The sequence below is a fragment of the Suricata suricatta genome, chromosome 3 (assembly GCF_006229205.1).
Source record: "Suricata suricatta isolate VVHF042 chromosome 3, meerkat_22Aug2017_6uvM2_HiC, whole genome shotgun sequence".
Taxonomy (NCBI): domain Eukaryota; kingdom Metazoa; phylum Chordata; class Mammalia; order Carnivora; family Herpestidae; genus Suricata; species Suricata suricatta.
In genome coordinates, this window is record NC_043702.1 from 127,364,452 (window position 1) to 127,380,290 (window position 15,839).

Consider the following 15,839-nt stretch of genomic DNA (forward strand, 5'->3'; position numbering starts at 1 on the left):
AGAGACCAAAGTAGATTGATTCGAGGCTACCAGAGGCTGGGAGGAGGGAGAAAAGGAGAGTGGTTGGCAGAGTTTCTGTTTGAGATGATTAAAAAAAGGTTTAGAAATAGACAGTAAATATGATCATACAACACTGTGAACATAATTAATGCCACTGAATGGCATACTTAAAAATTATTAAAATGTTATTATATTAAGCAAAATAAATCAATCAGAGAAAGAAAACAACCCTATGATTTCACTCACATGTGGAATTTAGGAAACAAAACAGAAGAGAGAGAAACAAAACCACAAGAGATTCTTAATGGTAGAGAACAAACAGGGTTGATGGATGGGATGGGTGATAGATCCGCTAGTTGGATGATGGACATTGACAGCACTTGTGATGAACACTGGGTGTTAAATATAAGTGACCAATCACTGAATTCTACTCCTAAAACCAACATTGCACTGTATGTTAACTAAAATTTAAATAAAGAAAATTATTAAGACATGTCATAGTCAAATTCTGAAAACTAAAGACTAAGAAATCATCTTGAGAGCAGCCAGAAAATAATAATACCTCACCTACGGAGAGAAGAAACATTTTAATGATAGCATTTATCTCTTCAAAAGTGATGGAGGTGAGGGTTGCTGGGGTGGCTCAGTCGGTTGAGCATCCGACTTTGGCTCAGGTCATGATCTCACGGTCTGTGGGTTCAAGCCCCGCGTTGAGCTCTGTGCTGACAACTAGCTCAGAGCCTGGAGCCTGCTTCAGATTCTGTACCTCCCTCTCTCTCTGACCCTTCCCTGCTTGTACTCTCTCTGTCTCTCAAAAAGAAAAAGAAAAAAAATTTTAAAGTGATGGAGGTGAAAGAAAGTAGAACAACAGTTTTCAAGTGCTGAAAGAACAAAACAGTCAATCCAGAATCCTATGCCTGGTGAAAATATCTTTCAGGAATAAAGAGAAAATCATGACATTTTCAGATAAAGGAAAACTATAGATTTGGCAACAGGACATTTATCCTAAAAATAATAGCTAAAGAAGTTTTCTAAACAAAAGAAATGATCAGAAAGGAATATTGGAACATGAAAGAAAGACAAAAAAGAGAGAAAAAGAAAAGAAAGAAGCAGGAAGAGAGTGAGGAGAGAGGAAGAAAAGCAACAGGTAAGCAAAATATGTTATCACAATGATTACCTATTTTTTTAATTTTTTTATTGAAGTATATATAGTTGACACACAATGTTACATGAATTTCTGGTACACAACGTCATGATTTGACAACTCCCTACATTATGCTATGTTTACCATAAGTGTAACTATCACACTGATATTTTAATATTAAATCACCCTTGTATCCCTGGAATAAACTCCATTTGGCCACAGTGTATAATTCTTTTTATATATTGCTAAACTAGATTTGCTAATATTTTATTAAAGATATTCTTATGAAGGATATTTGCATTTTTCTTCTTTTTCTATTTTCTGGGAGAACTTGTTGAAAATTGTTTCATTCTTGACAATGGTCATTTATGTCTTCTCTATTTTTTTTTTGTCAATATTACTAGAAGTGTTCCAATTTTAATGATCTTTTTAACCAAATTTTTCTTTCTTCTATTTCTTCTACTGTTTTTATTTCCCATTTCATTGATTTCTGCTCTTATTTTGTGATTTTTCTTTGGCTTGCTTTGGGTTTTGTGCTCTTCTTTTTCTAGATTTCTTGAGGAGAGTTGTAATGACTGATTTGAGATTCTTCCCCTTTTCTAATGTATACATTCAGTGCTATAAATTTCCTTCTCTGTAATGCTTTAGCTCTGTCCTACATATTTGACTTTCATCACTCTTATTCAAAGTAGTTCAAAAAGTTCTAACCAGTGCAATAAAGAAAGGTAAATATATTCTTATTGGAAGGAAGAAATTGGACTGTCTCTAATTTTTAGGTGATAGGACTGTCTTCATATGAATTTCTAAGAAATATTTCTTAAATATTTTAACTCAAAAAATGCTTTGATTCATATAATGAGTTCACCAATGTTGGAAAATACAAATAAACACACAAAAGCAATTATATTTATATATCCCAGCAATAAACATGGAGACACTGAAATTAAAAACACAATACCACTTATAATAACTCAAAAAAACTAACGAAATAAGTACAGAGTTTATATGCTAAAAACTGTAAAATTCTAATGAAATAAATTAAAGCAGATCTAAATTAATGGAGAGACATACCATGTTCATAGATTGGAAGATTCAACATAGTAAAGATGACAATTTTTTGCAAAGTGATATAGAAGTTCAGTGCATCTTCTACCAAAAAAATTTTTTTAATTCTATGGATATAGATAAGATTACTGTAAAATTTATATGGAAAGGTGAAGGAACTAGAACAGCTAAAAGCAATTTTGAATAATAAGAGTATTCTACTTGATTCTATGACTTTATACATAACCACAGTAATCAATACTGTGTGGTATTGGTGGAGAAGTCAGCAGATGAATCACTGAAACAGGAAAAAAAAAAACCCAGGTATAGACTGCATAAATATACCCAACTTATTTCTGACAAAGGTGCAAGGGTAATTGAATGAAGGAAAGAGTTTTTCAACAAATGACACTAGATCAATTGCACAATCATCAGAATTAAACAACAACAAAACCCACCATGACCTAGGTCTTACCCGTTCTACAAAAATGAACTCAAAATATATCATAGAATTAAATGTAAAATACAAAACTATAAAGTTTTAGTATATAAGAACATGTTTGGAATCTCAGGCAAGGCAAAGAGTTCTTAGATTTGATACCAAAACACAATGCACATAAGGAAAAACTGATAAACTGGACTTCATCAAAAAATTTTTTAAATGATGCTCTGCAAAAGATTTTATTAAGAGGCTGAAAAGACAAGGTATAGGCTGGGAGAAAATACATGCAAACCATTTATCTATTGAAGAACCAGTATCTAGAACATACAAGTTAACTTCTCAACAGTAAAAATGAATAAGAAAATAAAAATAAAAATAAAAACAAAAACAAAGAGAAGGCAATTAGATGATAATAAGCAGAAGACATAAAGGGATATTTCATGAAAGTGGAAATAGAGATGGCAGATAAACACATAAAAATATGTTCAACATCGTTAGTCATTAAGAAATGCATATTAAAATCACAATAAGATCACTCCATGTCTATCAGAATGACTACAATCAAAAATAGTGACTCCAAAGGCTGGGAGGATGTGGAAAAAGGGGAGCACTCATGCACTGGTGACGGGATGTAAAACGGTACACCCAGCTCTGGAAAACTGTTTGGCATCGCCTAAAACAACTAAACATGCAACTACCGTAGAAGCAGGAAACGCACTCCTGGGCATTTGTCCCAGGGAAACGAAAACTTACATTCACACAAAAACCTACATAAATGTACACAGCAGCTTTGTGTTGATTAATTCCAAAACAACCCACGTGTCCTCCAGTGGGTGAATGGTTGCACACACCGTAGTGGTACTCCACAACCCAGAAATGTTATTCAACAATAAAAGAAACAAACTACTGATACGTGCATCAACCTGGACACAGCTGAGGGATGTATTATGCTGAGGGAAAAAGCCAATCCCAAAAAGTTGCCTACTACATTGTTTTGTTTATATAACAATTTATGAAATGACACAATTATAAAAATGGAGAACAGATTAGTGATGGTCAGAAGTTGAAGAGGGGTTAGGGGCAGGAGATAAAAGAGATCCTTGTGATGGAAATGTTCTGCATCTTGACGAAATCACCGTCAATATTCTGATTGTGATACTGTGCTATACTTTTGGAAGATGTTACCATTGAAGAAAACTGGGTAAAGAAAGGTAAAATAGACCGCTGTGTATTATTCTGTACAAATAATGTGAATATACATTTATTTCAAAATTTTTAAAAAGTTAGTTTTTGTAAAGCATGTGGACAGCATGAGCTTGAGACCTGAATTTTTTAACTTTCATCCATGGACCTTAGGCAAGTCACTTCACCTCCCTGAGCTTCAGTTTTCTTACCTGTGGAGTGGAATGGCAAAGGCTTGCTCAAAGTTCACTTGATGTTGATGTATAAATATAGAGAGCAAAGGCAGGATGAAGGAAGTGTGCACATAGTGATAATATTACTGGCCTTTCCTACTTTACAGGGCTATTTTGAAAATGGTATGACGGAGAATATCCTGAAGTGAACTGAAAACTGCAAAGTATTATACTAAAATTAGTTATTATTGCATTCTTTCTAGGCCAAAAAAGAGGGGGGCAGGGAAAGGCAGCTGGATACATCCTGAAGGTTAAAAGAATTGGGTTAAACTGCCTTGGGTTATCACGTGGAAAGAGTAACACTTGATATGGCTTTATTGCCTCTTGTCTCTACCCTTCTACCTCCTGCCGCTGCACTGCCTCCTGAGGCTGAAGAGATTCTCACAGACCAAGGCTGTCAGCTCTGGGACACGGCTACACAGGACAGGGCGGACAGTACTGAATATACAACAAGCAGTCTCCCAAAAGCTAACCGTATGTGTTGGCACCCATTCGTAAGACACAATCCACTTCATCCTCTTCCAGAAAGAGAGAGAGAGAGAGAGAGAGAGAGAGGGAAATATCTTATAGATTTGGGGCGGGAGAGAAGCAGGAATAGAGTAAAACTAGGAACCGTAAGTCATCCAACAACCACTGACAACTCACAGGATGAGCCCTAGGACACTCAAGAAAGCATTCTCTTCAAGGTCAACCACAAAGCCAGGAAGGCAGAGAAATAAAGGGATCAAGGAAAAGGCAAAGGTAACTTAGCACAGCAATCTAGAGAATTATAGGCTTTTTCTGACACCTGGCATGTGGGGAAAAGGATAGTCCAACACCAACAGATAAGAAATTAATTTGCCACCCATCATAAAAACACAGCAGCAGTCGCTTAGAAGTACATTTATAACCCCTTACTTTCAAAAAGACGTATGTACCAGGAGACAGCAGGTCCAGTCTGTCAAAGAAAGGGGAAGATGGAGGGGTTGGTTTCATTTCTTCTAGGGCACCTGAAGTAAAAGAATAAAGAGAAAAGAGACCTTAGGACACTTACAAGACAGAAACAATGGAAAGGCCACTGACATTCTTTGAAGATGTGAGGTCTTCCTAAATCTAGGACCTTCACACCTCCAGACAGCCAAGGACAGGGCTTCATTCAAGAAGAAAAGAACTGGGCCAAACTGGTACCTAACTGGGCACAAGACAAATCCCTTTGCCTCCGTTGGTTGTGAATGCTACTATTCAAATAATATCCACAGTTCCTCACTCACTGGCACTTATTAGAACTTTCAGAATTTTATAGAAGTACCTTAAAAAATGAAAACACAATGCCTTTCTAAGCAAAGTCAGGATTTGTCAGCAAAGAGCATTATTTAGCAAATGGTCCATTCCAGGATGTGAAAGAGTATTCCAAACACCTTAAAAAGAAACACTGTAACTCATAGAGGGGGGAAAAAACACATTTACTTCCAAATGGAAGATTCTTCTTTCTCTACCCACAGCCCCAAGCTCTATAGCTTTAGTCTCATGTGATTAGCATAAAACAGTGTATAAATCTAAGGTATACAATGTGATGATTTAGTGTACATATATTATGCTAAACGATTACCATGATAGGGTTAGTTAACAACTCCATCACGTCACATAATTACTCTGTGTGCAGTAAGAGCATTTCAGAACTACTCTCTCAGAAACGCCCAAGCATATAGTATTGGGAACTACTGTCAATGTGCTGTACATTAGATCCCCAAAACCTATTCATCTTATAACAGGAAGTTTGCACCCTTTGGCCCACATCTTCCCACTTTCCAGTCCTTGGCAACCACCATTCTATGCTCTGTTTATGAGAGTTTGGCTTTTATACATGGAAGATTGTTCTTAAATTCCATTCCAAATCATACATTGCTAAAACTGGAGTCAAAACATACGAGAGAGGAAAAATTTTTTTTATTTATACCTAAATGCAACAAGTTTATAATTTTAAAAAAGCCTGTGCATAGTGTATAATGATTAACTTACAGATTTCAATCTATTGGAGATCACATATATGTACATGCAGAGAATATTTTAAAATGGGATTTTCTCCTTGGTTCCAAATCTATCCCTTCAATAAATCTACACAAACTTCTGCCATATAGTTAGTTAGCAGTGTTCTGGGCACAGGTTTGCAAAAAAATAGGAAAGAGAGATGGGTACTTATAATTTCAAAATAATGAGCTGTTTGGGGGTGATGGTAACAACAGGACAGAATGACTGACAAAAGGGGATGATTAAATGTTCTAGCTGATGCAGAGGTGCAGTGGAAGAGGGAGTGTTAGTGGAAGGAAAGCAAAGTCAATGGTGACTCTTCAGTTATGAAATAGGAGACAGAATTGTACAGAAAGGAACTAAGGGACTGACTGGTTCTTACTGAACGAATTCCTCAATAATGATTATAGTTAATTCCGTGGTATTTCTTGGCTGTATCTGATTTACTTTCCTAAAACATAAGAGTAACATTAGAATGACTTCTTCCATGGGACTTGCTTTGAGTTTGATGATACTTGCAGCAAATTTTTCACTGTAATGTTCGTCTAGCTTTTCCTAACATAATATTTATCTGAAAGCAATTACAAGAAAAGATGTAACCAACTAGACTCAAGGCATGATACCCTTGATTTCCTATCCTTTTATCGCTTTCCTCTAACTTTGTTCTGACCACAAATACCAGGGACTCTGAAGCAGACAAACATGGAGATGGTTGTGGGCCATGTTCTTGCAAGGTCTAAACGCAACTTCCCATATCTGGCCTAAAACATGATTCTTGTTCAGTTTACTTCCTCTTGTTTTCCCCATGACAACTAAGATACCAGTTTTAGACCGAACTGCATTAGACCATCTACAATTCCCCATCAACAAGGGGAAATCTCTCTGTAGCCAGAAGCCCCTTCAGTTTACAGTGAGGCAAGGGTGAAATCAGAGGCACTGGTTAAAAGCCCCATGCCCACAATTTTCTCCTTTATTCGCTTTTTCTATGATGCACTTGGAGACATGCCCATGTGCTGATGAACAACTGTATTCTGCATTTTGCATTCTGCTTTGTTTGTGGAGACCTGGAGAGATTTTTGGACACTGGGATAAATTATGTGAGGTGATGTGACTATTCTTTACTGTTCTGGGTGATGAGAGCTGGAAGCCCATGGACATCTAGAGAAATTATTTTCAGAAAATGAGCAGTGGTGGCAGGTCATGTGATGAACTCTGGGCACAGAAATAAATTATGGGCTGAAACAGCTTGGACATTCGTTATTCCTGATGGAGCTAGGCCCTCATTTGGGTTTGGAGATTGTTGTGATGTATGTACCTCAAGCAGAAAATCCCTCAATGCTTCGTTACAAAATGAACTCATGAGTTGCAGGTAAGGTATGAGCCACTGATCATCCAAAATTTGTTGTTTTCCTTGCTCTCATTTCCATATTTTACTATATACTGGAGAAGGGTTCTGAAAATTAACCCCTTCATTGATCATTAAGCCATAGGAAACTCTGTCTTAGATTGGATTATAGGAATTTGAGAGTCCTTCCTCTAAATTCACGAAGCCCGTAAAGGCACAAAAATTTCTCACAAGGATAATTTGAGGGGTTTTTCTTTCCAGGGACATAATAAAAACAACAGATCTTATCTTTCGTTGGATAAAACCATTAAAAAATTGAGCATTTCATTTGGCATCATGGTGGATGCATAATGAACCAATTAGAAGATGCCCTGTCTTGATTATATGATAAAAGCCTAAGTAATTCTCTGATATTGACTTTTCATGAATTGTGGCTTCCATCACAGAATAAGCTATTTAAAATAACCAAAATAGAAAGTCTCAGTTTTCTGGCACAGAACGACATCCTTTTCTTCCTTCCTTTCCTGATTACACCAATCTCAAGGCACAGCACATTTTATTTCTATCAATTTGGATCTCATTTCTGGCCTTATGCCCACTGGGCCCGGTTATGTTCAAGGGCATGTGGGAATGTGTTAAGCAGCAGGTGTAACACTTGCACTTTGATACCTCCGAGCATGGTTGGGAAGGGACCTCCAGCACCCATCTTCTGGATCCCTGGCCCAGAGCTATGGTATAGCAGGACATAACTGCCTTGTGCAATAAAGGTCACCTAGCTGTATATAACTTTGTGTCAGGAGATTGTGAGATGCTAACTTTGACTTAAGAACTTAGCTTTAGGAAATGAGTGGATTTTGTTTTCTGATGGTCCCCTAAGCCACCAGCCTGAGTCTCTAATATGTTAAAGCAGTGCTTATTGGTCAGCAGAAGGACCACTGTCAGTATCCAACCGTTGTGTCTAATAGAGAATGCTGGATACTCCCTGCCTGTGGAGTCTGTGTCACTTGGGAAGCTTGCCTGACTGCTTCCCTTCCAACCCAACCAGGTACCTTATAATGTTTTCCTTGGGAGCCAAAAAGAACAGCAAATAAGCAAATCCTCTGTTGGGGCTGAGTAAGCGGCAAATCTCATAAAGAAAAAGATGATATGAGCCTGATACAGAATACCTCACTCTGAGCTGCCTGCTGGCATACTGACGTATGTGATCTCTAGAAGCATCTTCCCCTGGCTTATCTGGGAGTACACATGACCTGGGGCTGACTTATCAGTCACTCCTACTGTGACCTCATAGAGATCACTGATAACTAATGTTAAGCCTAGGTGGTACCCATAGCACTTTGGCCTCAGCAGCCAAGGACTCAACTGAATGGTGGGATTCACTACCTAAGCCCACGGCTGTGAAGTAGCTAAAATCACAGGAAGCATGCACAACAGGGTGGGAAACAGCTTTAGAGCAAGATGCACAGTATCTGAGTTTTGACTACAGCGTTTACCGTCTGGGTGACCTAAGGCATACCTTCCTGATTCTTAATTTTTCTCATCCATCCCATCACTTGTTTGACAAATGCATGTTTATCAACTACTCAGTGTGATGTGCTCTACTAGGGACCAGGAAGCAACGAACAAAGTTGCATGAAGCCTGCAGTCTAGTTGGGGGAGACAATGAACAAAATAAATAAGCAAAACAAAGTATGTTTGGTAAAAATGATATTGGAAGAAAACAATACCTATTTCTTAGAATTGCTATGCAGATTATATGAAGTAATATCTGGCCCTAAACAAGTTCTAATATTGCAAGTGGCACTATCAGTAGGAAAGTACTAGTAGGAAACAAATTATTTCTGCTTTAAGTCCATCTTCTTCAACAAGTTTATAATCTACTAAATTGGGGGAAGCAAGAGTCCAAAAGGATCAAACAGATCACACAATATATAACCCATATAGGATCACTACTCTGTCCTAGGCTCTCACAACCTTCCCCTTTATCTCTTTCCATGAACCTGAAGATTCAGGTCCTCTCAAAACCTGCCATAACCCACCCAGGACAAAAAAAAGGGTTCCTCTTCTCCACCAATGATGGCTAAGTAGAATGGAGTCTCCTCCATCACACCCTTTTCATTTAATCTGTTTTTCTGCTATTTCCATAGAAAAGCAGTTATTTAATCATAATTACAAAAATTAATAAATGTGGGGAACTTACAAAGTCTCCAGCAGCATTGTCGCCGGTCTGTGTTTTTGCCTTCAGAGGTACTCAGAGTTCAGATATTGAACATCCCCAATCCCATTCTCTTTCCTAAACACCTTACCCTCTTTCTCCTTCCCGTTTCTGGGTCCTTAGACCTTTGCTACTCAAACTGTGGTTCATGGACCAGAAACACCAGCATTATCTGAGAGCTTGTTAAAAATTCAGAGGCTCACAAAGTATGGCAAGAGCCCAAATGTCCTTCAGCTGAAGAATGGATAAAGAAGATATGGTGTACACACACACACACACACACACACACACACACACACACAATGGAATAGTACTCAGCAATTAAAAAGAATGAAATCTTGCCATTTGCAACAATGTGGATGGAACTATACTATATTACACTAAGTAAGATATGTCACAGAAAGACAAATATCGTATGATTTCACTCATGTGGAATTAGAAACAAAACAGATGAACATAAGGAAAGGGAAGAAAAATAAGATAAAAACAGAGAGGGAGACAAACTATAAGAGACTCTTAATTACAGAGAATAAACTGAAGTTTCTGGCAGAGTAGTGGGTGGGGGATGGGCTAAATGGATGATTGGCATTAGAAGGGTACTTGTTGGGATGAACACTGGGTGTTATATGTACATAATGAATCACCAGATTCTGTTCCTGAAATCATTATTGCACTATATGTTAACTAACATGGGTTTATATTTTTAAAAATTCAGAGGCTCAGAGCTTCTAAATAAAAATCCTCATTTTAACAAGGTACTCTGGAGATTTGTATGCACACTGACATTCAGGGAACGTGCTCTAGGTCCCTCTCTCTTGCAAAGTGAAGACAGGACAGCAGGTGTTAAAAAATGATAATGATAATAGCAAAACAATCGCAGCATGACTACTACTACTACCACCAACAATAATAATAGGATTTACTGAGAGTGTACTACTTGAAAGGACCATGCTAAGGGCTTTCTGTTCACTAGCTCCTTTAACTAGTACCTATTCTAGTGTCTCTTTGTCTCAGTAAATTTCAGGATTTTCCATCTCAGGGTGTCCCTTGTTCCATGTTTCATTTTGGAAGAGTCACCTCACAGTATAAACTCGCAGGAAACCCAGAAGCCTAGCGGGGCACAATGTCCACACAAAGAGCAATGAGGAGAGCTTCCAGAGAGATCAGAAAAGCAGACAGCCATGGGGAGATCACAGGAACTGGGGTTAGGGAACAGGGCCAACAGGAAGGACAGAGGAGGTCAGATTCTGGGAACAAGCAAAGGATAGCTAGAGATGCAGACGTTTCAAATTCAGTGCCATTACTGTCCCTTATCCTTCTGAGTCAGTCTCAAGAAGGCTCAGTCTTCTACCTACAAGATAACAACATCTAGATACACACACACACCCTCACCCTGATTGCAAGTGTGTGGGCAGAGTCAAAGGATCCAGATCCAGATCTACGTACCAGCCCCATAAGGATAAAAGCCCCAGGAAGGCGGGATGGTATAGGAGACTGTGGTTGAGCAGATGACTAGGGCCAAAACATGAGGAAGCCAAGGTAGGATGTCAGTCCTCACATGCGTCAGACTGTGGTGGTCCACGTCCACAGACCCATCCTTGAAAGTTGTTTCACTGTCCTGCAACTAAGAGTAAGTGGGGACAAAAGAACTGGGGCCGGGGGGGGGGGGGGGGGGGAAGTGGCCACAAATGGGCACAAATGCTCCCCAATCCTGTGTATGCCCTACCCCTGAGGACCAGCAGTATTTTCTTCCTATATGAAAGACCATGGGATTAGACCATGGGCTCCCTGAGTAAATATTCTTTCATCTCAGCAGGATCTGGTACAATGCCTAATGCATCACAGGAAATACATATCTGATCATTAAACAGGAGAAACAAGACTCATTTCTGGACTAAGCTGGTAGAAGGGTTAACTTTGTAATGCCTCAACCTAAGTCTCTTTTTACTCAAGATTTTCCCACTGTTCAGGGGCACCTGGGTGGCTCAGTCAGTTGAGCGTCCGATTTCGGCTCAGGTCACGATCTCACGGTTTGTGGGTTTGAGCCCCACATCAGGCTCTGTGCTGACAGCTCAGAGCCTGGAGCCTGCTTCAGATTCTGTGCCTCCCTCTCTCTCTGACCCTCCCCTCCTCAAACTGTCTCTGTTTCTCAAAAATAAATAAAAAAACATTTAAAAAATTTTTTAAAGATTTTCCCACTGTTCAAATAAAGAAAAATGAAGGCCAAAGAGGACACTATCTCTACCTCCTTGAATCTTGAAAGGTGTTTTCCTACTGCTGTTATAGCCCTACATAATTGACACGAAAATGTCGTATGTGGGTCAACTTGTTAGACTGTAAGCTCATTATGAGGAAGGACAAGCTTGATCTTCCTTACATCCAATCATGTACAGGACAATATCTAGAACAACACAGAGACCCAGCAAGTTAACTGTTTAAGTGAAACTGATTTTGAATCCTGAACCCTCTGGACCAGCTTGAACCTGAAGGCCAGGTGTGATAAACTCCCCTCTAGATTACATCTCTTCTCAAGATACTGTCTGCTAGATCACTGATCTCTGCTCATAGGTATGAATGGGTCTCAGCAACATCTAATATCGGACTGTTGCTGGGAGTGAAGCCTACACTCATTTGGGCCATCAATCACGATCTCATACGTTTAACCCAGTGTATTGATCCAACTGCCTGGAAATGCACTGAAAAGGACTAGGTGACATTTCAAAGGAGAGACCAGGTATTTTCAGGTCAATTAGAAGCATCAGAGCACACAGAAGAGGAGCTTACCTTGAAGGAGCAGCCCTTGGGATTGTGAATTGAGCCCCATCTGATACACCAAATCCTCCAGTACCCTCCACCATCTAAGAGAGATGGTTGCCTGCCCATCACATGCCACCATTACACATGCATGATCAAGGTCCATGACTCTCTGCACCAGATCTATAAAACGCAAAGTGGGTGCCATTGTCAGGACAAATGCAGAGAATAGTCACTCACATGGAATCCCGATCTAAGCACCTAAAAATCTTAGGTTTGGAAGATGGTTGCTTTGACTTGCTAAATAAAACATAATCCCTTCTGTTTGCAAAGCACTCTGTACTTCTCAGACAACTTTAGTCTCTCATTTAATATCAGTGGCACCTGCTATAATCCTGTAAGAAAGACCAAGCTATCATAATTATGGCCAGGTGAGAGATGAGGAAACTGGGGTCTGAAAAGCTATACTGACTTGGTCAAATTCACCCAATTAGACAGTGTCTGACTTTCTACTAGAACAGGGATCTTTCACTTTAACCTTACAAGCTTCAACCCTGACTGGGGTGGGGGAAGAAAGCCTTAGGAAAGGCAAGATACTCCAGGGGATTTCTATTCTGTACATGAGTTTAAAACTAGGGATTGGAAGGAGCCATTCATTAGGTCTGTCTGTAGCTTTAAGGCCAGACTTATAGTGAGGCAAACAGAGTCCTGCCCTAGAGAGGAGGAGAACTCCTAAGAGCTTGGATTCCCAAAGACAAGTCAATTACTCAGGGACAGATTCAGGATTTACTGAACCTAAAGCTTATAAATTTGGGAATTCCAGTTTTAGAAAAGAATATAAAATGAAAAACTCAAAGTTAAGTAAGTGTGCAAGTAAATATTTGTTTAGAATGAGAAAATAGGGGCACTTGGGTGGCTCAGTCAGTTAAGCGTCTGACTTCAGCTCAGGTCATGATCTCACGGTTTGTGGGTTTGAGCTCCTCATTGGGCTCTGTGCTGACAGCTCAGAGCCTGGAGCCTGCTTAGGATTCTGTGTGTGTGTCTCTCTCTGACCCTCTCCTGCTCACACGGTCTTTCTGTCTCTCAAAAATAAATCAAAAACATTTTTAAAAATGAGAAAATAAATCACAATTAAGTATAAATTTTAAAAAGCTGGCAAATACCACAAACACCAAAAGTGTCATGATCTCACAGTCCGTGGGTTCGAGCCCCACGTCAGGCTCTGCACTGACAGCTCAGAGCCTGGAGCCTGCTTCAGATTCTGTGTCTCCCTCCCTCTCTGCCCCTCCCCCACTCACTCTCTGCCTCTCTCTCTCTCTCTCTCAAAATAAAATAAAGACATAAAAAAAATTTTTTTAAAAATCACCTCTTCATATGGCAGTTATAAGTTTCTACAGAGAGAACAGAAGGACAATTTAGTCTTTCCTCTACATAGTTGGTGAGCATTAATAATTTAGAGAAGTTTCTTCAAGCTTCATACTTGTAATTAGCAATGCTGTGTACATTCTTAGTATTGTTGGCAAATTTGGGGAAACTTCTGTCAAGTTTCTTTCATATCTGAATACGTGAGCTCAAAGATTTAAAGGATTTTCCCATAAACTAGCTTCTAACTCTGTCCATTTCAAAACCTGTGTCTCCTCTACTAACCACACACGTCCAGGATGAGGCAAAATAGCACATCTTCACATCACGATAGGATTTCCAGCCCTATGACTCCAGAGGCTGGTGATGAGACAGTGGGGTGGCAAAAACATTCCTGGAAGCCATGCCTATATTGGGGCTGCTGGCAACAACATAACTATGCATGGAACCTGTATTATCATCCCCACTATGCACAAAGGACATGTCTCACCGCAGCTTCTCCTTAACTGCGTTCCAAAATGCCCATAGACAATGCGACATCGCCCTGCACAAGGGAAGTGAAAGAGAGAAGAAAGAGGGGAACTTGGAGTTGAAAGTTCTTAAGCCATTGCACTAAAAACATAAACAAAACAAAACAAAACAAACGTTTCTATCCCAAATGCATAATCACATGACTATGTTACCAGGGTCTCTCCCAGATCCTTTGAAGGCCTCTCTGTTAGAGAGACACACTGCGAATGTCCTTTTTGCCCATTGGTGTTTTTGTCTATCAATCAGATGAGGTGGCCAATCGTTTCTGCTCGTCTAAGAAGATGTAGGACTGACCTGGATTAGAGATGACATCACAGGGACTAAACGGGTTCTTACATCCTGATCCACAATGTCTAGTATCTGCCACACCTATCTCAGCTGGGGATGCAGGATCAAATAGGATCAGCTGAATACTGTGCGGGGTATAGAAAGCACTTTGAACTGCTTGAAGAAAGAACAAATTAAACACAAGTCAAACAGAAAGAATATAGAAAGGTTGTTTTGTAGATTCCCTGGAGTCTGCTATTAAGCCTGCTTCACTCTAGTACTGAAAGGTTGGTCAATTAATCCCACTGCACCCTGGCATCCTGGCTCTGTGTCTCTCCCAGTGTCCAGGCTTTAATGCCAATCTGGATAATGGCTCTCTCCTCTCTCCAACCAGGCCAGGCAGCCTCGTGGGGCTTCACTCCACCAAATCTCCAACAGCTCCAGTAACTGCTGCCACTCACTGCTTCTTTAAGGGTCTTAACAAAACTTGCTTAATCCTCCTGGCATGGAACCCAGCTGCAGCGGGGCAGGCTTTATGGAGTGTGTAATCACAGGATTTTGTACCCATCGTTACACGGCTCCAGCTTCCTTAGCACGACGTGCGCGGCCCCCACTGCCCTGTGTCCTGCAGGGCAGACCCCAGCACTGCTCTGCTCCTCGCCCCACCACCGCCGCGCAATGTGGACGAAGTTCTGTGTTATTCTGTGCAGAGTGCAGAACACGGAGGGGAGAGGGAAATGGAAATAAATAGGAAAGGAAGACAGATGTCGAAAAGACAAAGGCAGAGACAGAGCAAAGTGAAGAAAAAGTTAGAGAAAACTGTATCGAGTCCCTAAGGAAATCAGATGGAGATGTTCTTTTAGCTCAGCCAAAGGAAAGAGTGAGCTTGTGTTTTTAAGCCCGCAGGCTGTTAGCAAGGAAAATAAACCTAACAGACCCTGAATCTGATGGTAGCAAGGAGGAAAGAATAGGAAAGTGAGGACAGTTGAGTGGGGGAGTTGGGAGAGATCCCTAAAGAATCCTAGAAGAATACTTTAAAAGCAAAGTGTTGTTTTACTCAGGGACACTCAGCACTGACTTCAGCCATTGACTTTTCCATTGCAGGTTGTGGATCAGTGAATTAAACCAGCATTTACATGAATGAAGAGATCAAATGGATGAATCCTGAGTGTGTTTTAGCCTGGGGAGGTAGGAACTTCATGTCGTGCCAAACTCCAGGTTGTTATTCTCACGGACATCATCATCATCACCACCACCACTTTCATCATTATTGGTCTTTTAGATGAGAAAACTTTTCAAGAATAGGCCCCGTA

The 15,839-nt window shown here is 39.9% G+C and overlaps 1 long non-coding RNA gene across 1 annotated transcript in view; it reads right to left on the bottom strand.

Annotated features, from left to right (window-relative positions):
* The window catches only part of LOC115286668, a 77,497-nt gene extending 68,884 nt beyond the window's left edge, over window positions 1-8,613 (bottom strand). Inside the window, exons 1-2 of the long non-coding RNA XR_003906200.1 lie at window positions 8,447-8,613; window positions 4,943-5,034 (exon numbers count right to left, since the gene is read on the bottom strand). This is a non-coding gene — a long non-coding RNA (uncharacterized LOC115286668). The remainder of the gene's footprint in view (window positions 1-4,942; window positions 5,035-8,446) is intronic.
* Between the last annotated feature and the right edge of the window lie 7,226 nt (window positions 8,614-15,839).